At 42.0% G+C, this 22,714-nt stretch overlaps 1 protein-coding gene, 1 long non-coding RNA gene and 1 other non-coding gene across 9 annotated transcripts in view; 2 read left to right on the top strand and 1 right to left on the bottom strand.

Moving 5' to 3' along the window:
* The window catches only part of Epb41l4a (erythrocyte membrane protein band 4.1 like 4A), a 773,501-nt gene that overhangs the window by 402,101 nt on the left and 348,686 nt on the right, over positions 1-22,714 (bottom strand). The window lies entirely within an intron of this gene.
* LOC150064095 (uncharacterized) lies at positions 15,883-17,002 on the top strand. Its single transcript, XR_016535237.1, has 3 exons — positions 15,883-16,244; positions 16,531-16,587; positions 16,880-17,002. It is a non-coding gene; the product is annotated as an uncharacterized LOC150064095 (long non-coding RNA).
* Positions 16,299-16,433, top strand: LOC150064096 (small nucleolar RNA SNORA13). Its single transcript, XR_016535353.1, has one exon. It is a non-coding gene; the product is annotated as a small nucleolar RNA SNORA13 (small nucleolar RNA).

Here is a 22,714-nt window from a genome sequence, read left to right as displayed (position 1 = left end):
GATAATAAAATCTTTTAAAATAAAAAATGAATTGAAATAATTACAGTTCTTACTGATACCTTCATGGCAGAATTGTGTGGGACCCAATAAGCCAGAGGTATCCAGTAAGCCATACACAGCTTCTAGAACTATGAAAACTAAAAAAACCATGTTTACTATTGTAAACCATCGACTTTGGGAGCAATTTATTACAGAGTAATAGGTTATTAATAAGTTGGAGAACAGAACGAAAATTAAACCAATACTATATTACAAAAACAAGGATTGGGATGTAGCTCAGTGACCAAGCACTTGCCTACCAAGTGCAACATCCTGGGCTCAATAACCAGTACCAAAAAAGAAAAGTAAAAAAATAAATAAAACACAAGTGACATAAAAACTGTAACAATTTGAGCATCTAAATAATATTGTAATAGATCATTGGATTATGCTAAATGTATTATATTATAAATATGCATACATTGATAGTGGCAAATTATCAACAGAAAGAGAGAAAGAAAGGAAACAACAAAAGGAGGGAAGGCAGAAAGATAAAGACAACTTTCTTACAAAAAAGGTCCATATAATATGCATGAGTATGCATGCATACACATGCTGACCATAAGCTTAATAATTTCTTATTTTACTGAATATCAGCTGCACTTAGACTTGCTTTGGAGCAATGGAGTATAAAAAGAGTAGATAGTACCTTTACAGTGGATAAACTTGAAAACATGCTCTTACCTCAGTAATTGAAGTTAAGATCACGGATGATAAATCATGGAGATCATCCTTTACTTTGGTATAGTAACAAGGGCACTTTCTGGTATTTGTCTCCCTAATTCAATTCCAATCGAATTATGAAAAAAGGGGCAGAGGAAACAAGGGTCACTGTGCAATGTACCTCAAGACTATCAATGCCGTGACAAACAGAAAGCCTGGGAAACTCATTGGTGGAGACTATAGACAATCACAACCAAGCACTGGGTGATACCTTGAAATGGATCCTAGAACCAAAGAAGGACATCAGTAGAAAGACCACTCCCTCCCCTCTCCAGGGCTTCCTCTTCTACATGTGTCTAATGTGGATGCTTGTCATTTTTTAAGGCTCTCTGGGATAATTTAGAATAATCATATTCTGAGATTCTTAACCTATTTCATTTACAACAATTCTTTTGCCAAATAAGGTCCAGCCCACTACAGATGTTAAGAGGAAGGAGAGATGCATGAAGCATCAATTGGGAATGTGCTCTACTGTCTTTCAAAATTGTTCTGACCATCTGTTATTCCAAAATAAAAACCATGTTTCTAAAAAGTAAGATATTTAACTGAAGTTGGCCTGGGGCCAATCAGAGAAATTCAGAGATTCAAGTACTAAAGAGAAACAGCCACAGCCAGATTTCCTTTTGTGGACAGCAAAAGTAAGAAATCTTATCATCAAGCAGTTTGTAAAGATTAACACTTGAATTCATTAACAAGACTCCAGAAGGCACCTAGATTATATTTTGGTTTTGGAAACATGTCCAAGCCATTGCTCTTATTTGGATAAGTGTTCCCCAAAAACCCATGAGTTAAAGTCTTGGCCCCTGACCTGCCTGTGGAACCTAAGAGAGCAGAAACTCCTGAAAAGCCTTCTCATCATTGGCTGTATGTTCCTCAAGGAGACTTTGAGACTACAGTCTCTTCTTCTTCCTCTTTTCACCATGAGGTGAATGGTTATGCCTCATGCTGCTGCTGCCATGCCCCAAACAATGAGACCAACCAATCATGTACTCACATCTCCAAAACTGTGAGCGAAAATAACCTTTATCTTTATAAGCTGATTGTCTCCAATATTTGTTACAGTAACTGAAAAATTGCTAACACAGCCACCAAAGGTAGGAAAGCTTTCCAAATAACCGGTCTTTAAAAACTCTTAGCTAGAACTTGAAAATAAAAATGTAGTATTCTTTAATGATTGTTTTTTTTCTCCTCCTCTATAAATATAAATTTAGAAGGCTTTGGCCAATCACTGAAAAAAAAAAGTATTTGCAGACTTAGTGATTCTTTGGTTATCTCTGAATTCTTGACACATCATAGTAAAATTCCAACCATTACATAATTTCCTCTAATTTATTTAGTGCACTGGACAAAACTGTAAGTGAAATTGGTTCCAGTGGCTGGTAGTAAACAAGGGAATTCCTGCAGCTCATATCTGTGATTAAATGGGCTTGTCCTTACTTGAGCTGGGGAAGGGAGATTTCAGAAATTACTTTCTACTTACCTAATGGTTATCAATCTGGTGTCTTCTAATTTCCTTGACTTTTTTCTTTAATATTATAAAATGACATCTATAATTCTAATCGTCTGTATTGATAAGTGATTTGGGGATTTTACTCTGGTGGTTAGAATACTATATACCTTTCTGATAGCAGAAAGAATGGGTGTTTGATGACATGTAGTCTAGGAATGTCAGTACTACCACCCTATACTAAAGGCTCAATGAAAGGCCCAACTTCTCTGTACAGGTTCTCCTCTACCAGAATGCATATGGAAACTAGCAGTAAAGAGGGGACTAAAGTGATTCTACAATATTCCTCGTAAGAATGCACAATCTTTTAAACTAAATCACTTAAATCCCCCAGGAGAGTTTAAACCTAGACTGGTTCTGAAGGGTGAGGAATATACTGAAGCTCTTCCCATCCCCATGCTTCCACACCCCACACTCCAAATCAGCACCTCTGCAGGTGCTCAAGGCAACATCTTTACCCATACGGTGAAAGGACATGAAAATGGGAGACAATGAGGCATTTTAAAACAATATAGGAGTTAAGGGTATAATTCAGTTCTAAAGCATGTGTTTCCCATGTCAAGGCCCTGGGATCAGTTTTCAGCGTACACACATGCAATCATGCGCACACACACACACACACACACACATACTAATATCACCTTTTCCACCATAGGTAGCTTGAAAGTCACAATCTACTTTCCTTAACAACCACCTCCTTGTCTCATTTAAACATTTGAACACCTCTTTCTGATGCTTACGTCCCAAAGGTAAGTTTTCAGACATCTCACCTTAAACAAATGATCTTTGAGACGTTCCCAAGTGCTCAGTTCTACTTGCCAACTTTTACCTTCTAAGAGAGGATCCTACTTAAATAAAAGGAAAATTCCTGGAAGCTGCTTTCTTGGTACCCACTGTAACTTTTTATTTCTGGTCCTGGGGCTAGAACTCTGAGTCTTGGAGCTGTCTCTGAGCTTTATTCTGGTCAAGTCTAGTGATCTCCCACTTGGGTCACAGCTCCACTTATTCTTTTTCTGTGATTGACTGGAAATAAGTCTCAGGGACTTTCCTGTCAGGAAATCGCAATCCTCAGATCTCAGCCTCCCAACTAGTTGGGATTATAGGCAAGAGCCACTGTTACTGGCCTTTCGCTATAACTTTCTGTGCCCTCCTGACTTTCCTTTCTACCCAAAAATCTATGCATGTTTGTATTTTGGTCCTAAGGTTGCCTATGTTACCCACAAATAACTTGAAGATTAACCTAGAAGAATGTACACAACAGTGTTAGCACTGGTGAGCCAAGGATGACAGAGAAATTTGAGCTAAATTGTTTTAGAAGTGACAAAATGATTTTGACTGAGGTTCCATTAAGACTTGCAATGCAGTTCCTGGCTTTGTGGGCCTTGGCTCTGGGCTCTGTTACACTTGCTCTGCTTCTTTGCAATGACTTGGAGAAGGCTTGCTCTGGAAGGAGCCTAGAGCCTTGCCCACGGGCTGTCAAGGTTCTCAGTGGAAGCCACTGCCATGGCTGCTTCCTTAGGATCCCGGGAGTGAGGCTGAACGCCATATTTCTTTCCTCTGCTTGTAGACAACATTCTTCCTCATCTACAGATTCCACCTCTCCCCAGATTCCAGCTTCCTGTTGGCATGTGCTCAAAAGAATCATTTCTTTCCTTCCTATATTGCTGACAAGTTAACTAGGTACTCCATGTTACTTCATCTGCCTTTCTAAAATAACACCTGGTATTTCTCCTTATAACTATGATACAGATGGAATTGGGAACCTTGGTTTTGTTGTGGATCTCAATAAGACTCAACTTGCTTATGTAGTGTTAGCCAAGCATACCCCATTTGTGGACAGTGAACATCTTTATTATAACAAAGGACACTCAGAATAACTCCAAGGTTATTTAAAAATAATCTAAGGATAAGAATTTGGAGGCTAATTCGATTGTGACACGTGGACCACATGGATCTATTGTCAAGTCTTGAGAAAAAGGTTGAAGAACAGTGAATTTTCAGTCAGAAGAATAATTCTCGAATCCAGTCTCTGCTGCTTTGTAACTGAATGACCTTCAATGAAGTTTGTGCATTAATAGATGAGTTATCCCATGCCTTCCTGCATCTGTTCACTTTGGGTTCAGCTCCTCCCATTAAGAACAAGATTACTGCCTGTAATCCTAGCACCCTGGATACAGAGACCAGAGGATCACAGGTTCAAGGCCCAGGCCACAGGCCTTCTATCAAAACAAAAACAAAATGCAAACAAACAAAAACCCACCAAAAACAAAGATTCCCATTCCTTCAACTGAAACAAAAAGAATAGTGCAGAAGGACTGATGTGTCAAGAACAAGTGTGAACCTTCAGAGAACTTGCAGCCCTCCATCACTCACTCTCAGTCTCACTTACAACGATCATGTGACCGAGCCAGGGCTAGCCTGATGGTAATGCATGGCCAGTCTCACTTCTGTGTATCCTGCCACTAAGACCAGTAAACTCTAGGCCTCTGAGTGAGGCTGCCCTAGACTGGTCAGCTCTGAGAAACCCAACAACACACTCCAGACCCACAAGCAGGGCCACTGAAAATTAGCTCATCCTAATTCAGATCCGAATTACCCAGACAATACAAAGACCAGCGAATTAAATTCTTGTTGCTTTGTCAAGCCACTATGTCTTTTTTTCTCTTTTTATTTTTTTATTTATTAACTTTCATTTTTACATCATATTTCAAATGTCATGTTTAAGAAACAAGTATTCAAGAAGGGAATCTCTATATACAATCACTGGCATTTAGATTTTAGACCATAACTAAAATTAAGCTGAGGGTTTGTATGTCATAAATACATAATAGTCTATGTAATAAAACATTGTATCTAGGGCCAGGAGTTTGGCCTAGTGGTAGAGTGCTTGCCTGGCATGCAGGAGACCTGGGTTTGATTCCTCAGTACCACATACATAGAAAATAGCAGGAACTGGTGATGTGACTCAAGCGGTAGAGTTTTCGCCTTGAGAAAGCCCAAGGCCCTGAGTTCAAGACCCAGGGCTGGCAAAAAAAAAACCAACGAAAATAACAAAAACAAAAAAAAATAAAACATTATGTCTATAGAGCATATAGCCCATCATAGATTTTATGTCTATGTAGTTATGTTTATATGTCCAATACCATGTCCATAACATTGGGTACCCAAATATTGAGTCATTGCTCTTGTACTGTGTGGATCTAATATCCACATATTAAGGATACCATGTGCCTTTTGTTCCTTTGGTCTTGACTTACCTCACTCAACATAATTTGATCTAGCTTCATTCACTTCCCAGCAAATGCCATTAAGCCACTATGTTTTAGAATAGGTAGCTACTCAGAAAAATCTTGGTATATACAGATAGATAGATAGATAGATAGATAGATAGATAGATAGATAGATGACTTGGATTACTATAAAATCCATTTTTTTAAAGAAGTGCATAGTGCATGTCAGGTGGAAGTACATAGTAGATACATTTTATAGCAAAACCTTTTTTAATGTTTATTTGAAGGCTATATGTGTTGGGACAAATAAAAGAGATACAAATGAAACAAACAAAAACAGGAGATGTATAGCAGAGCTGAAGTCAGATCTAGATGCAGACCTAAAGGAAAACCAGCACTTGTCCCCTGTCCTGTTTCTGTCCTGCCTCCTGGTGTATTGCAGGCACAATGCTCAGCCCTCTTCCCACTATCAGAACACACAGACAGGGAAGTTTTCTTGACCCAAGTAGAGGCAAGTCTCACACAAAGGCTCCACCGGGCCCAGGTTGGGGCCAGTTTGTCCTGAGTGAACCAATCACAATGACCACATAGATGGGGCTCTTGCTCCATTAAATCACATGTGGCTCCTTGGCTACACTAATCCATGGAAAATGTGCTATGTGGCCACAAATAACACCATCAGAAGTCTAGAATAAAGAATCGTGCTCTGGCTACCTTCTAATTCACAGTAAGTACTGCCCCTCCATATCACTTAGCTAGATCTGAGCACTTAACAGTCCAGTAAGGCTGAAAACAAACTTCTCTCTGAAACAGCTACTTCACGCTATCCAACTGTTCCTCATTAATCACTGTTACATGGAGCAAGTCTTCGGACCCTAAGAAAAATGGAACTAATAGACACAGATTTCTGAAAAGGCATTTTATTATATTTGACTTCCCAACACATTGTGTTCCAGTGGGGCATTGGGTGTTGGATACTGAGATTTCTGAGGTTTTGGTTGCATGGTGAATTTGAAGATGACCTCTGGTGAGAACTAAACCATTAGGCTAGAGAGAGTGAAGGAAACTTTGTGAATATTTAAATGAAAAGTAGATTAAAATAACAAGTCTATCAGGTTATGGGCACTGGGGTGTTACAGTTTTTGCTACTGTTGCTCTAGTTTAACAAGACAGGTGCTCTGCGTATGAATGGGTAGTTTGTGTACAGTGTTAAACTGAAAGCCTTTTATTTGAAAAAGATTGAATGTTTGACCGAATTTAAAACTAACATACACCCAAGCAAGTAAAGATCTATAGCAGGGCCGGGAGTTTGGCCTAGTGGTTAAAGTGCTTGCCTAGCATGCATGAAGACCCGGGTTCGATTCCTCGGTACCACATACATAGAAAAAAGCTGGAAGTGGTGCTGAGGCTCAAGTGGTAGAGCTCTAGCTTTGAGAAAGTCTAAGGACAGTGCTTAGGCCCTGAGCTCAAGCCCAGGACTGGAAAAAAAAAAAAAAGATCTATAGCAAAACGTTTCTATTATAATACTTGAGTTTTTAGGAAGCCTAGCAAAGCAGCAAGCAGATTAAAATGTCTGCTGCCCACTCATTCTGTCTGCTTTATGCTACTCTAATCACGATCTCATTTCAGGTGAACTACAATGCACACCTTTTGGTATCATTTAAAATAGCTCAACTAGTTAAAGACATGATTTGGTCGTGTCGACTCTTTCCTGGGCATGTCAGAGACAGACAGGAATTTACAGACAATTATGTAAACTGAGACAACAGCTGTGTTAGGAAGAAACTTAAAATTCAACAAACTGGGACTACTTTTTGATGCCCATGAGGTAATGCAGAACTCTTTCATAAATTCCAAAATGTCTAAGAGTTCTATAATATTTGATTATATTAAACTGGCTATTCCTTTTACTTTCTGGAACTTCATTTGCCTGTGATTTTTCATCCAGAAAATATAAACACCACATGTTGACTGAATCAGCAGAATTTATATGGGGGAGTCAGAAAATACATGTGCTCATAGTATTGCACCTCACTAATCTTTTCTACATAAAGTATAGCAAAGAGGAAAACTACTGAAGGAACAAGCAAACTTTAATGCTATATTTAGTGCAACGCAGTGCAAAGGCCAATGGAACATGGAGGTTTGGTTAGTTTTGTCCCTTCTGGAAAAAGTTTGAGTGTAAACAAAATTTACAACTATGAATTCTATGTGCATATCAAACCTTGGCTCAGCCATAAAATGGAATCACAGAACTACAAAGCTAAAAGGAACCAGGAGGTCTTCTATGGGGGAAACGTTTAAGACTCAAATGGAGTGGGTAATGGCCTGAGAACACTGGTGATGGGTAATGCAATCATGCTTAGAATCTATCCACGGTTATGGGTATTCCCACACATAGCAATGGACAAGTTACTGAGTGGTTCATTTGGTTCACACAGGATGTGAGCAGAAAGTAGCTTTATTCTGTTCTCTGATACTTCAGATCAGCTTCCTGGATTCCTTTCCTATCACTGGATAGAAATATGAGAAGTGTCATGCTCTTGCTGTACCTTTAAGTGTCAAGAATAGAAGGCATACTAGCACAATGATGTTCATTGCAGCATTGTTCACCATAGCTAATATATGGAATCAACCCAGATGCCCCTCAGTAGATGATGGATCAAGATGTGGTATTTATACACAATAGAATTCCCTGTTGCCATCAGAAAGAATGACATCCCCCTATTCATAGCGAAATGGAAAGACTTGGAAAAAATAACATTAAGTGAACTAAGCCAGACCCAAAGGAACATGGGCTCCATGGTTTCCCTCATTTGTAATAATTAGTACACACCTAGGATTCCCCTAGCAGAGGATTGCAATAGCTCAAAACCTAGATAGAGAAGGTCATATAGGATGAGACTAAGTGAAAGGATCTCTAGGATATGGAACCAGAGCTTTATCTTGTGTGATTATTGTTCTTAATATACTATGTTATTTCTCTTCTTTTTTTGTCCATTGGTTAATCTCATAATGTTACAATATCTTAGCTTGTTACCTGATATACTGTATATATGTTTATTTGTTTATTTGGAATAGGAAAGCGATGAGGGGAAAACAAGATGATTGGAAGGAGAGGATGGGAGGGGAATGGGGACCAAAACACGAGAAGGGGTATCAACGTGTGAGAAGTAATGCACTACTACTTGACGAATGTAACTATAACTCCTCTATACAGTATCCCAACATTTAAGAAAAGAAAAAAACACAACAAAGAATAGAAAGTCTACGGGGGAAGCACAGAAATGGATAGAGAGAGTGGACAAAGGCAGCAGACTAGACTCTAGCAACTAGACTCTAAGTTGAAAATTTACTGTACAATGGGTGGGTGGGAGCAGGAGGGAAACACTGGGAGAGAACAAAGCAAGGGGTGACATTTTCCAAAAAGAAATGTACTCTTTACCTGATGTAACTATACCCCTCTGTACATCATCTTTATAATAACATTTTTGCCAGTCTTGGGGCTTGAAGTCAGGGCCTAAGGACTGTTCTTGAACTTTGTCAAGGCTAGTGCTCCGCCACTTGAGCCACAATGCCACTTCTGGCTTTTTCTGTTTATGTGGTACCAAGTAGTCAAACCCAGGGTTTTGTGCATGCTAGGCAAGCACTCTACCAGTAGGCCATGCTGCTGGCCCTATAATAACAATTTCTAAAAGTTGTAAGACTATTCTTACTTCAGTCAGGTAGGGGTGGCTCATACCTATAATCCTAGCTACTGCTTCATCTGAACTTGGAGAATTATAATTCAAAGCCAGCCTGGGCAGAAAAGTCTATGAGACTCTTACCTCAATCAAACACTAGAAGTTAATCAAAGTAGAATCTAGCTCAGTTAGTTCTGGCTCAATTTATTTCAACTCAATTAATCTAGAAGTGGAGATGTGGCTCAAGTGGTAGAGCACCATACTTCCGTAAAAAAAGCCAAATGAGAGCAGGAGTCCCTGAGCTCAAGCCTCAGTAAACAACACACACACACACACACACACACACACACACACACACACACACACACACACACACACAATTTAACCAGCTTCCCTTGTGGAACTTTCTACAATACAGGTAGTAGTATGAGCTCACTTTCTTCTACCATTCTCACTCTAGTCCCTCTCATGGTCACCAAGTGATCAGCATTGCTGGGATTTGAACAATGTGCAGGTGGGTCTCTTAATCTCTTCACTTGGGCCTACTGTTTGTGGTCCCTGCCCCACCCCCGCCCCAGTCCATTATAGGCAACCCTGTTCCACACAAAGTCTCCTTTAAAATGATCTCACTTCTTTGCAAGCCTAGTGGTACATGCCTCCAATCCCAGTACTAAGAAAGTTGAGGCAGGCTGATCACAAGTTCAATGCCAGCCTGAGGTGCACTGGGAGATCCTATCACAAGTCTTTTTACTCTCACTTCTGATGTAGGGAAACATGTACTTTTGCCACAGGTGAGATGCCCATGTCCCCACCAAAGTCCTTTCTCCCATGAGCACCACTGCCAGACAGCGGCAGCTCCAGCTAGTCCAGTCCAGTGCATTTTACTATTCCCCGAGTCTCTCACATTGTAAGATACACAAATCAACTGGTCTCAGCCTTTCCTCATGGGGGAGGGGCCACCTTGCCATCCACCAAGGACTCACTCTCTTGCTCACAGTCTCTTCACTCCACCACTCCCATCAGAGATGGGCTCATTCGGGTGGAGCTGGCTGCACCACCATAGAAAATCACATGCCCAGGCAGTTCATTTAGGAGCTGGATGTGCTGGGCACGACTGTGCTCATCCCAACATTTGGGACTCGACCACATCTCAGAAGCAAAAGGAACAGAGGTACAGAGGTCACATTTAAGATCTTAATATTGCCTCTGTCATCTAACGAAACCAAAACAACAACAACAAAAGATACATATTAGGATTATTGGGGTAAATTAATACTGAATTTTCCAACCTGCCCTCTCATGAAGATTCATGTTAGCTCAACAATGGCTTAAGAAAATAAATACAAGTCCTCACAACTAAAAGGAAATGTGAAATTCTTTCAATGATGCATCAGTTGCTAAAGTATTGAGAGGCCTCCATCCCCTGAACTCACTTTTCCCTTCACTCAGGAATACATTTATGAGAGACTTGCAATCTCTGAAATTGTTCAAATGCAAGTTTCCAAGTTCTCTGCACTTGTTAGCTCTAAAGAGGAACACTGGGCTGTGTCAAGGCTTAGGTTTCCTGTGGCAGCTGATCAACCCATTGTGGCTTCTCATGAGGAGAACCACTGAACACAGGAAATGGCCAAGCATTTATTTCATGGCCTATGACAGGGATTCTGCTACAGTTACCATTACAGAGAAGAATTTTCTGAAATAAAATTCTTTTTTTGAAGCTGGAAGCATCCTATACTAGACATTTCTGTCCTCCCATCATTTTGTCCTCCCATTATTTCTCAGTGCTACGTCGTTCTGCCTGTTGGAGAGTTGCTTATCCATTTGTGAAACTCCAAGTCTAGTGGAATAGCCAGGAATCCTCTGCCACAGATTGAAGACAACTAATGCCACTTATTAAAAAATCAAGTTCTATCATTGCTGTTTCTCTTATCCTGTCCTCACCAAAGTATTCACCTAACCAGACATTTTCCTACCATCTGTCTGCCTGCTTCCCAAAGAAAGACTGCTAGGGTTCGAAGTGTGGCTCAGGTGGTAGAGCACTTGAAAGCATTTAATACAGAGTTCAAACCCCAGTCTTGGAAAAACAGGGGGAAAAGGGAGGGAAGAAAGGAAGGAAAGAGGAAGGAAGGAAGGAAGGAAGGAAGGAAGGAAGGAAGGAAGGAAGGAAGGAAGCAAGGAAGGAAGGAAGGAAGGAAGGAAGAAAGGAGAAGGGAAGGGAAGGAGAAGGGAAGGAGAAGGGAAAAAGGGACAGGAGGGTAGGGGAGTGGAGGGGAGGGAAGGGAAGAGAAGGGAAGGGAAGAGAAGGGAAGGGAAGAGAAGGGAACGGAAGGGAAAGGAAGAAGGCTGCCACACCATGGAAAGGCAAAGTTACTGACGTGGAAACGGAGTTTTCTAAAAATGTTCTTGGAATCATGTGAACATGAACCACATGCTATATCTATAATTAGTCATAAAAATAAAAGACACATAGTTTCATTTAGCAGCTATTTCTTTCCAGAGTGTGACTAACATAGCAATCAAGTCATACCTGACTAAAAAAAAATTTAAGACAGAATGAGCTGCCTAACCCATAGCAGAAGTACTTACGAGTAATTCAGCCCACATTCCTATGTGTATTTCCTGGCAGGCTGACTCCAGGCCGCTGCAGCCTTACTTTCCCAGTTGGTTCGGGACATACATATCTGCAGTACACAGGCAGTTGCCAGTGTGAGATGTTCATTCCTGTCTGAACTGACATGCAGAACATTTCAGGGGTATACAAAGTAACCTACCCAAACAAGTCTTTTTTATATAATTTCACCAGGATTTTAATAAGAAAATCTGTCGTAATTCTGAAAATGTAGAATGGAAACTAGGTTTAAAAAATTCCTGAAAGATGAGATGGTTATACTTAATATGGTTACTTAGTTGTAATTTCATTCAAATTGAAGTGGGTGTGTGATGTGATTCTAAAGCAGTGTGATTTTTTGTGTGTGTGATTGTCTTCTACCGCCACCTGGTGGTCATTCTACATACTGACATCGGGCCTGTTGGGATTGTTGATAAGTTTGTATTTATGGAGCAGTCCACTAGCCTATGGCTCTCATGGACAAGGCCACCTTTCTGGCAGATTTCCGCCACTGATGCTGCACGGGGGATTTTATGTAGCTTTTGCTAACCAAAGGAAGACAATCCACGTCTTCTGAAATTATATGTGAACATATTCATCTTAATCATCACTAGGCTATACTACATTTTCTTTCCTTTCCTGTAATTTTTCCCAAACAACTTGGAATTATGCTGAATATATATTAACTCTAAATATTTAATTTATACAATATTTAATTTATACTTCAGATGAGACATGTTTTTTTTCTTTTCCTTTTGTTTTCTTTTAAAAGAAACAACAGGTGCAATATCATTCTTTCTGATGGATGAGTAGAGTGGCATTGTGTATACATATACACCATATTTTCTTGATCTATTCATCCACTGAGGGAGCATCTAGATGGAGTCCATATCTTAGCAATGGTAAATAATGCTGCAATGAACCTGGTTGTGCTCTATTGGATAACTGCCCAGGTGAGGAATTCCTGGGGCATAGGGGATCTCTATTGTACCGTTCCTAAGAAAATGGAAAGACTTGGAAAAAATTGTGCTAAATGGGGCCGGCAGTTTGGCCTAATGGTAGAGTGCGTGCCTAGCATGCATGAATCAATTCCTTGGTACCACACACATAGAAAAAAGCCAGAAGTGCTGCTGTGGCTCGAGTGGTAGAGTTCTAGCCTTCACAAAGCCCAAGGACAGTGCTCAGGACCTGACTTCAAGGTCAGGACTGCAAAAAAATTATGCTGGTTAGAACGTAAGTAAGCCAGACACACGCATTAGTGGTAGCTAGAACGTGCCTATAAACCTACAAGTAAATATGCTGGGTGGTTTTCAAAAAAATACATTGGGACATGATAAAATACCTAAGATTCTATGCAGTCATACAGTAACACGATAGGAGGATATTCTTTGAAGAGGAACACAAAGGAACTCCAGGAAATGTAAGCAAGAGGGTTTTTTTTGCTTGTTGCCATTTTTTCTTTTTTCTTTTTGTCTTGTTTGTTCCTTTATCTGTCTTTGAAGTGTAAGAGGAGGCACAGAAATGGAAGGACAAATGGTAAACCAATGCCACAGTGATACTCAATACACACTATGTTGAACATGAACTATCCAACTTGTGGGTGGGGATGGGAGGGAGAAACTGGGAAAGAATGGGAGAAGGAGTGATGTTGCTCAGAAACAAATATACAAGCTGGGTGTGGTGGCTCACATCTGTAACCCTAACTACTCTGGAGGCTGAGATCTGAGGATCAAGGTTCAAAGCCAGCCCCAGCACAAAAGGACCTGAGACGCTTATCTCCACTTAAGCTCTAGAAAATGAGAAGTGGGGCTTGGCTCAAGGGTTGGGTGATAGCCTTGAGCTGAAGAGCTCAGGGACAAGCCCAGGCCCAGGTCAAGCCCCATGACCCACAAAACAAAAACTAAACCAAAAAAAATCCCCAACTCTTTATCTGACTTAGATAACTTTAACACCTTTATAATAGCAATAAAATGCATTAAAAAGAAAAAAAAGGGCTGAACTAGTCTTTTGATGAGTCTCTCATAAGACTTACAAGAGCTAGGAGAGTCTGCCTTTAACCACACAGCCTGTCTCACTACCTTTCTCCTCTGCAAGGATTACACTTAACAGGAAGAAACAAAATAACCTCTGCTATATCTCTATGGTGATAATTCTAAAATTTCAGCATAAAAGCCCAATATCTTTCACAGTTATGAGCCTTGCATGTCTTGCTTCTGTCTGTCTCATACATTTCCACTTCATTCCTTGCTCTGTGCCAGGTACCATCACCACAGCCTGCTGTTCCCAGATCATTGTCCTTTCTCTTTTTTCCTTTTTTTTTTTTCCATTACCAGGGCCTTACACCCTTGCTCTACTTTTTTAAATTGATGTCCGGTGCTCTACCACTTGAGTAATACCTCTAGGAGAGCTATTTTGCTAGCCAATTAGAGATCAATTCTTGCAGATTTTTCTGCCAAGGGTTGGTTTTGAACTGTGATATTCAAATCTCAGCTTCCAAATCTCTAGGATTCAAAGGGGGAGCCACTGGCACCTGGTTTTGAATCCAGAAGTTTCATGACCACACAAACACAGCTTTGCTCCAAGTTCATCTCCACACTTTCCATTGCTAGCCTTGTCAGCTACTGACTGAGAGCATTTGAAACATGCTTTGTGTGAACTAAATGTGTTCAGAGTATATTATGCATAAAAAATTTAAGAGTTAGCAGGAATTTAAACGTAAAACCCCACATGGCACTGGTGGCTCAAGCCTGTAATCCCAGCTATTCAGGAGCCTGAGATCTGAGGATTGTGATTCAAAGTCACCCTGGGCAGGAAAGTATGTGAGACTCCAGAAAACTGGAAGTGGCTCTGTGGCTTAAAAGGGTAGGGTGGTAGCCTTGAGCTCTTCAACTCAAGGACAGTGCCTAGGCCCAGAGTTCAAGCCCTAGGACCAAAAAAAAAAAACAAAAACAAAAGCAAACAAACAAAAAAACCATGTTATGGATAGACTTATATTGATTACATCGTAAAATAATAAAATAATATGTAGCTATGGCTGGGAGTGTGACCTAATGTTAGAGTGCTTGCCTGGCATGCACCAAGTCCTGGGTTTGATTCCTTGGTAACACATACATAGAAAAACAAGTCAGAAATGGTGCGGAGGCTCAAGTGGTAGAGTGCTAGGCTTGAGAAAGCTCAAGGACAGTACTCAGTCCCTGGGTACACGCCCCAGGACTGACAAGAGGAAGAAGGAGGAGGAGTATAAAAAGAAGAGGAAGAAAAAGAAAAAGAAAGATAGGAGGAGGAGGAGGAGGAGGAGGAGGAGGAAGAGGAGGAGAAAGAAGAGGAGGAGGAGGAGCTAATTTGCATGTTTAAATATAATCCTGCTCCCCCTTCTCTCCCTGGCCTGGAGTGCAGCCGGAAACACCTTCTTTGTTTATAACGGTACTCGTGTTAAGACCCAGGGCCTCCAACCGCTGAGCTGCAGGCCCGCTCGTGTGCGCACGCGCGCGCTTGCTCCTGCCTGGGCGCTCTCCTGGATCTGTGTCACTCAAGGCTAGCTCTCTACCCCGGGGCCTCAGCGCCACTTTGGCCTTTCTCTTTCTGTTGGTTAATTGGAGAGAAGCGTCTCCCAGGCTGGCTTCGAACCCTGATCCTCAAGTCCCAGCCTCCTGAGTAGCCAGGATTACCCAGGCGCGGCCCCGGAGTCGGGCCAGCTCTCGGGTTTTCCTTCCCTATTTGTGTTTTCTGTGTCCTCCTCATTAACCATTACCACAAACGTTTTCATGAATGACCTTACTGTCCCTCCACTGGAGACGGTGGGCGGCGCGGTCGGTGTTCCAGTCTGAGGCCTCTGGGCCGCACCTGCTGCTCAGACCACACCCAAGAAAACGTTTTTTCTGTCACCAGAATGGTTCCAACCGGGAACGCGCTTCGGGCTTCCAGAGGGCCTGCGGACGCTGGGCTCGCCCTGCGCCTGTGGCCTCCGGCCTCACCGCGGCAGGCGAGAGTCCGGCGGCAGATGGTACGGTCCGCTGGCACACGCCTCCCCCGCGCCCTGCGGAGATGGGTCCTTCCAGCCTAGAAGAGCATTCTGGGAAGGGGGCGTGGCTCTCCTCCTCTCAGTGGCAGCCATGGGGCTGTGCGCCAGCGCGTCTGGACCGGTGTGTTCCCTCAGGCCTTCCACACCTGGGCGCTGGCCGGGATAGCCCCCGTGCCCGGCGCCCGGCTTTGCAACCTGGGGCCTAAGTCGGCGGTTTTCTCCCGAGAAAGTCCCGGAGGGCGGGAGGCGGCCTGCGGCCTGTGCTCGCTGGCGTGCGATGGCGGACGGCCTGGAGGACCAGTGCGGACGCTTCCCTCCGCTGCAGCCGCCGGGCCCACACCCGAGGTGCGGCTGAGGATGTCGGTCATTACTCCTGCTTCCTGGGCCCGGACGTGACGGGAGAGTGAGTGAGTGCACACCACCATCTTGGCAGGCAAGTCTTCCCGCGCACGTGGCTGCAGCCCAGGCCCCAGGCAGCTTTCCTGGTAGCCTTTGTGTTGCCCGTTCACCTTCGCGAACTAGTGAATGCGGTGTCAAAAAAGGCGCAAATAAATGCTTTGCAGCCTTTTCCTGCCCTCAAATTCTTGGTATCTTTGGTGGTGGAGCTGCACAAGCGACAGTGCGCGCTTTTATGTTCATCTGCATGTATAAGTGGTCTCTGAGATGGCCCGCGTTTGGTGTGTGGTTCCCTTAACCAGTTTGAACTAAATTTTCTCCAGGTGAAAGATGAGTGCTCGAGGAGACTTGTCCTGGTTGAAAACCATGTGGCACTTCAGGTAAGGTGATAAGGGAGTTGCACGGGGAGGGGGGGGGAGCGATTTTTCAATATTGTGGTTCATCGTTAGTACATCTGCCCCAAAGTTAGCAAATAAAATGGTGTAGGAAAGAAATAACACAAAATGGGGGCTTTCTAGATAGCTTAGATTCGTTCTCATTGGCTAAATGTAAAGGTGTGTTGGTATTCAGAGCTGAATGCAGTAATAGTGTTAACTTTTTTGGTAAAGAAGCATGCACTGTCTAGTAAAGATGTGGCACATGTTTTCAAAAGTTGTTGCTTTTTTCTTTTAGGCCGTCCATGGTGAGGATTTTAGGTGTTTGATCTTCGGAAGTTGCACAGAACACATAAATGCCTATCCAGCATGCTCGACTATACGTTCAAGACAGTTTATGAATAAATGTTTTAATGTTTGACACCTGTGTTTTAAGTCTTTTATTCACCATAAAACAGTCTTCTGTTACTGAAAATTCTAAGGGAAGGTTCAATCTTTATTACCAGTAACTTCAAATCTTTCTGAAGTCTCATCCGCATGTCTGATAGCCTTGAGATCACTACTAACAAGGTTTTCTTCTTGCAAATAATTACACTAGCTACCTCATGGTTTAACTCCTGTGTGTGCTTTACTATATTCGCTGGGGTGGTTGTATGTGCATTCGGTATTTTTCTTTTTCTGTGCACCATTCAAGAGTTTGAACTCACAGTTTATACAGTGTTCCTAAGGTTTTAGTGCCCAAGACTACTGCTCAGCCACTTATGCCACAGCTTAATTTCCAGCTGTTTTTTGGTTAATTGGAGATTATAGATTCTCAGGGGCTTTTTTGCCCAGGCTGGCTTCAAACCACAACCTTCCAATCTTAGGCTCCTGAGCAGCTAGAATTGAGTGCAAAGCACTGTACTAAGAGCTGGAAACAATCCCTAAAACATAGCTCCTCTGGAAGGATATATAGCTGGTGAAGAAATATGTCAAAGTTTTCTTTGTGAGATGAATTCTGTCATGTCATCTGAGTCAGAAGCATGAGCTAGCTAGTCAGGTTGGGCCTAAAAAGATACCTTTTAGGATAGTAGGGGCAAGGAAAATTAGCCCCTTCTATGGCTTATGCTGTTCTTCCCTTTTGTAAGATAGCTGGCTATTACAGGGGCTGAGGGTGGTAAGTCTGAAGAGATGGGTAGAAAAGGTTAGACCACTTAGGGTTTGGGCTTTATTATAGCAGGAAATAACAGACCAGGGCAGGTAGGATTTAGTCTGGCTTGGACCAGTTAAACAAGGATGTTTTACCACAAGCTTACTGGCCCCAAATGTAGCTGTGAGGCAGCAATTTTCTTGTGATACAAGCAGCTCCAGAACAGAAATGAACCATAAGGCCTCAGGCATAAATCCAATCTGGGGTAGAGGTTGTAGGTAGGTCTGAGGTTGCAAAGTGGCCAAAAGTGAAATGAAAAGTAGAGGGAATTGTTTACTGTAGCCCAGATGACTAAAAGGAAGAGTGTAACTACACACTAGAGCAGAGGCAGTAGTTTGAGAGAAAACCCTGGAGACAAAAAGTCCAAGATACTCGAATAGTTAGCTAATTCACAGTTTGAGAAGTACCCGTGATACACCCTTCCCAGCCCAGTCCTGCCTCTTCATTACGATCAAGTCTCTATCTTGAGGTGGGCAGCTTGAACAGTTTTCACTGTTTTTGCTGTGTGCTTTCCAGTCAGATTGCATGTAGATAGGATGAGGTTTTGCTTCAATCAGGCTGTCTTTGGACCCATTTCTTTTCTTAAAGAAAACATTTTTACATGTGTATGCTAGAGTCACCAAGTAGTTTTTGTAAAAGGACAGAATGTGTACAATATTAATTATTTACAAGCAAGACACTAGTTATTGGGGCAGTAGAGTAGATGAAGTGATCCACCAGGATGTACTGACTGCTCAGCTGGTGGGTACCACTCCCTGCAGTGCTCAGTGGATAGCTGTTTCATTTGAAAGCAGGCTTAGGATCACCACAGCTGACAGAAGATGCTCTAGACTTGCATACAGCAAAATGAGAGCTATTTATTCTGTATAATTTGCTTTTTGGGGGGCGGAGGGGGGGCGTTGAACTTAGGGCCTGAGCACTGTCCTTGGGCTTTCTCAAGGCTAGTGCTCTACCATGGAGCCACAGCACTGCTTCTAGCTATTTTCATGTATGCTAGGCGCGCTCTACCACTAGGACATGCTCCTGGCCTAATCTGCCATTTTTGAAATTCTTCAGTGATGCTGATAAATCACATGCATTGTTATAGAATCTGTGTGTGTTGCTCAGATTTCCATTCCGGGCTGGGATTATTGGAAATTCTGGTTTGCTACACAGCTCCAATTTGAGATCCACCCTATCCAATCCCACGAGCCTTCCAAAAACAGCCCTCAGCCACAACAACCTCCTTAGCTCAAGACAGGATGACTGAAGCTCCAGAGCTTCCCATAAGATCCCATTAGGGGACTGAGCTACACAGTTTAGCTTGTACCTCTGCCCACATCTCTCTTCTTTCACTTCCCAACAAGTACCACAGGGTACTGCCCAATAATCTGGCACATAATAATCAAGTAATTGATAAGAAAGGAGCAGGGCAATGGAAAATAGCATAACAGCTTTGTAGGTAATGTATGAACTCCCAAGTTTATAATGTATAAAACTGCATAGCTAACATGTTTTTATGAGAGAGACACAGTAGTTTTAATTGGCTTCTCTACAGGATTCATAATGGGATGAAAACCGCACAATGACAGGCTGGCACTAGCCAATCATAAATGTCAACTTCTGCATCTATAAGTTCATCCAACTGTCTTTAAGTTCATATCATCTTATTAAACTTCTGCCGTGAGAATAATGTCAAACCCTGCAGAATGACATTCAAGGCTCTCTGAGACCGAATTCAGGAGCGTTAAATTGATTATGTTAAGGCAGCTAGACACTATGTCCTTCGGTTGTCTTTAACCATATTTGTACCCAATTTCAAGGATGTACATACCTCCTTTTGAAGGGAAAAATAGATTCGGATTTGAGTAATTCTTCTGTCTGCCATTGTTAACAATAACATCTGTCCCCATTTTGACTTTGTTTCTCTGGCTTGAAAAATACTTGAAACTAGGCACCAGTGGTTCTGTATTCCTAGATACTCAGGAGGCTGAGATCTAAAGGTCATGGATGAAAGCTGGCCTGGGCAGCAGAGTCTATACAATTTTTATCTACAGTTAACCACCAAAAGTTGGGAGTGGAGCTGTGCCTCAAGTGGTAGAGTGCCAGCCTTGAGCAAAAAGCTAAGAAGACACAGCGCGTAACTTCAAGTGTCACTACTGGCACAGGGAAATGAGGTAAAAGGTATTGTTTCTTCATTTCAAATTGCCCATAATTTAGGCATTATCTTAATGTCAGATCACTTTAGGCCTTGTACTGTCTTTAGCTTTACATGATTCCATCTACTGCCTCTTCATCACACACTCCTTCCTTCTCTTTTTCCTGTAGATGGTCTTTAACACATAGAATCTTGGAAGCATGGCTCAAGTCGCAGAGCACTTGCCTACCAAGCCCATGCCCCGAATTCATATCCCAGTGCCATCAAGAAAAGAAAGAATCTCAGGGTATACTTAATGATCGATTACCTACCAAACGGAATGCACCAAAGCACAAGAAGCCTCTGAAATTTGCCAGCAGTAGTATACTTTCTAAAACTTCATTATTACTAACCTGATGAACTGTAGAGCCACCAGCACCCTGAGCATGTGAGGATCGAGTCACAGGAAGAGGTGGTACCAAATCTGTTTTTGAACTGCAAGAGAGTTTCAGAATTAATGAACAGCCTTGGCATGGTGGCTCATGCCTGCCTTCCCAGCTATTTGGAAAGTAGAAACTGGGAGCATCAAGGTCCAAGGCCAGCTTCAAAAGGAGAAAATTCCCCAGACCCTATCAAAAACTTAACTAAAACCAAAAACGGCTGGAGGCTAGACTTGCGTGGTTTTGAGTGCTTGCCTTGCAAGTGTGAGTTCCTGATATGAACCCAATAACCACGCCCTTCCACACAAAATAGAATAGGTTACTAGCTAGACTCAGAACTTAAGTGAAAGAGGGCTATTTCTCTCATTGAAAAAAGGCTGTTTTGGAACCACAGGCTACTGTATTTAGACCTGCCCACTTACTTCACTTCTGAGAGAAGTGATTGCTCCCCATCTGAACACTGGGACCTTCAATACTGGCGGTAACTTCTTGATGAATGAGAATGCCTGATGCAGACTGGGTCAGCCTGAGTCCTCAAGAAGAAACAAGAAGAATGAGGTGGGGAGGAGGAGGAGAGAAGGAGGGAGGGAGGGAGAGAGGGAGGGAGGGAGAGAGGGAGGGAGGGAAAGGAAAGAAAAAAAAGAAGAGAAAGCAAACAATCAGAGAAAAAATAAATCAGGATGATTCAAAATTCTTTCTGAATACTAAAACTGCAAAATGACTTCTTACAGGCTGAAAGACTTTGGTGACTTAAACTTCATGATATCATAATAATAATAATAGTATTTCCTCAGCTATCCATGAAACAAGAGCTGTTTGGAATATTTGCATGTACATGTGAGTATTTAACCACCAATCTAAATTCAGTACATGTGAGTATTTAACCACCAATCTAAATTCAGTACATGTGAGTATTTAACCACCAATCTAAATTCAGTACATGTGAGTATTTAACCACCAATCTAAATTTTAGTTAAACTCTCTTCCGGAGTATGGAAGATAAATATACAATGAAGTCAAAATAGGATCTCATTCCTATCAGAAAGCATTCATCATTCTCCTGTCTGCTTTTTACTACCCTCCCATGAAGAGTTCAATCTTGCCAAGCTCTGGTGGGCTACACCATCTGTACTTAGGCTGAGATCCACAGAACTTAGGTTCAAAGCCAACCTACAATGAAAAGTCCACAGCTCCACTTCCAGCTGTTTGGGTGGTTCATTAGCGTTAAAGAGCCTCATGGTCTTTCCTGCCCAGGCCACCTTTGAGCTGCAATCTTTAGATCTCAGCCTTTGAGAAGCTAGAATTACAGTGAGCTACTACCACTTAGTCCATATTCATTTCTTCTGTTAAAATATAGAAATTCAAGCACTACAAGGAACACAACTGAAAAGGAAAAATGAACTTCTCCCTTGGCATTAATAAAACATTAATGAAAATATTTTCAATGACCATACTCACTCTATTTTAGTGTAAGGAATCTCTTTCAATTGCTCTTCTGACAATCCAGATGGGTCAACCAATTCCTTTCTGGAAGGGAATAATCATGAAAGAAAATGCTGCCATGTCAATATATACATACTGATATCTTTCAAAATATGTCTTTTCCCTTTATAATCTTGTTCTGAAATGTAAGTGGGGGGTATGAATGAAAAAACTAGAATGTTTTGGGCTGGGAGTTTGGCCTAACAGTACAGTGTTTGGCTAGCATACATGACATCCTGGGTTTGATTCCTGGGTACCACATACACAGAAAAAGCTAGAAATGGTTCTGTGGCTCAAGTGGTGGAGTGATAGCTCTGACAAAGCCCAAGGACAGTGCCCAGACCCTGAGTGGAAGCCCCAGCACTGGCAAGAAAAGAAAAGAAAAAAAAACCTAGAATGTGTTTAAGTAAAAGCAGAAAGAAACCCTTCAGGTAGTTCTGTACATGCAGACAAACTAAAGAAAGACGCTCTCTTCTGCTTTCTTTAGTTTGTCTACATGTACACTTTTGCCATCCCTTGTTTTCTACAACAGACCTGCTTGTTTCCCCTGTGGTAGAGGTGTTCGTTTCCTTCTGGACTGGTTTTCCTTGGTATTATTTATAAGCTGTGGGAATGTTAGAGGTTCATTTATGGATGAGGTAAGTGACATCAGAAAGGAGTTATGTGGAGCTGCTTTCTTGGGCTGCTGCGCCTAGGACCCTGCCATAGGCCTGGACAGCACACAGTAGCCCACTGGTAAGCTGCAGACCGAAGCTGCCTCTCAGTGGCTCTTCTTGGGATTGCATTAAAACTCCCTGTATCTAGAACAAGGAAGTAAAGACCCCAATACTCACTGAATATGCTTCCATAACTCTTCTTTTGCTTGAACATCGGGGCTCCTCCTATAGATAAGGAAAACACATCTCT

This window comes from Megascapheus bottae, chromosome 4 (genome assembly GCF_031878675.1).
Source record: "Megascapheus bottae isolate mThoBot1 chromosome 4, mThoBot2.hap1, whole genome shotgun sequence".
Classification (NCBI taxonomy): Eukaryota; Metazoa; Chordata; class Mammalia; order Rodentia; family Geomyidae; genus Megascapheus; species Megascapheus bottae.
Note: the sequence above shows the minus strand (reverse complement) of the source record. Positions and strands in the feature narration are given on the sequence as shown.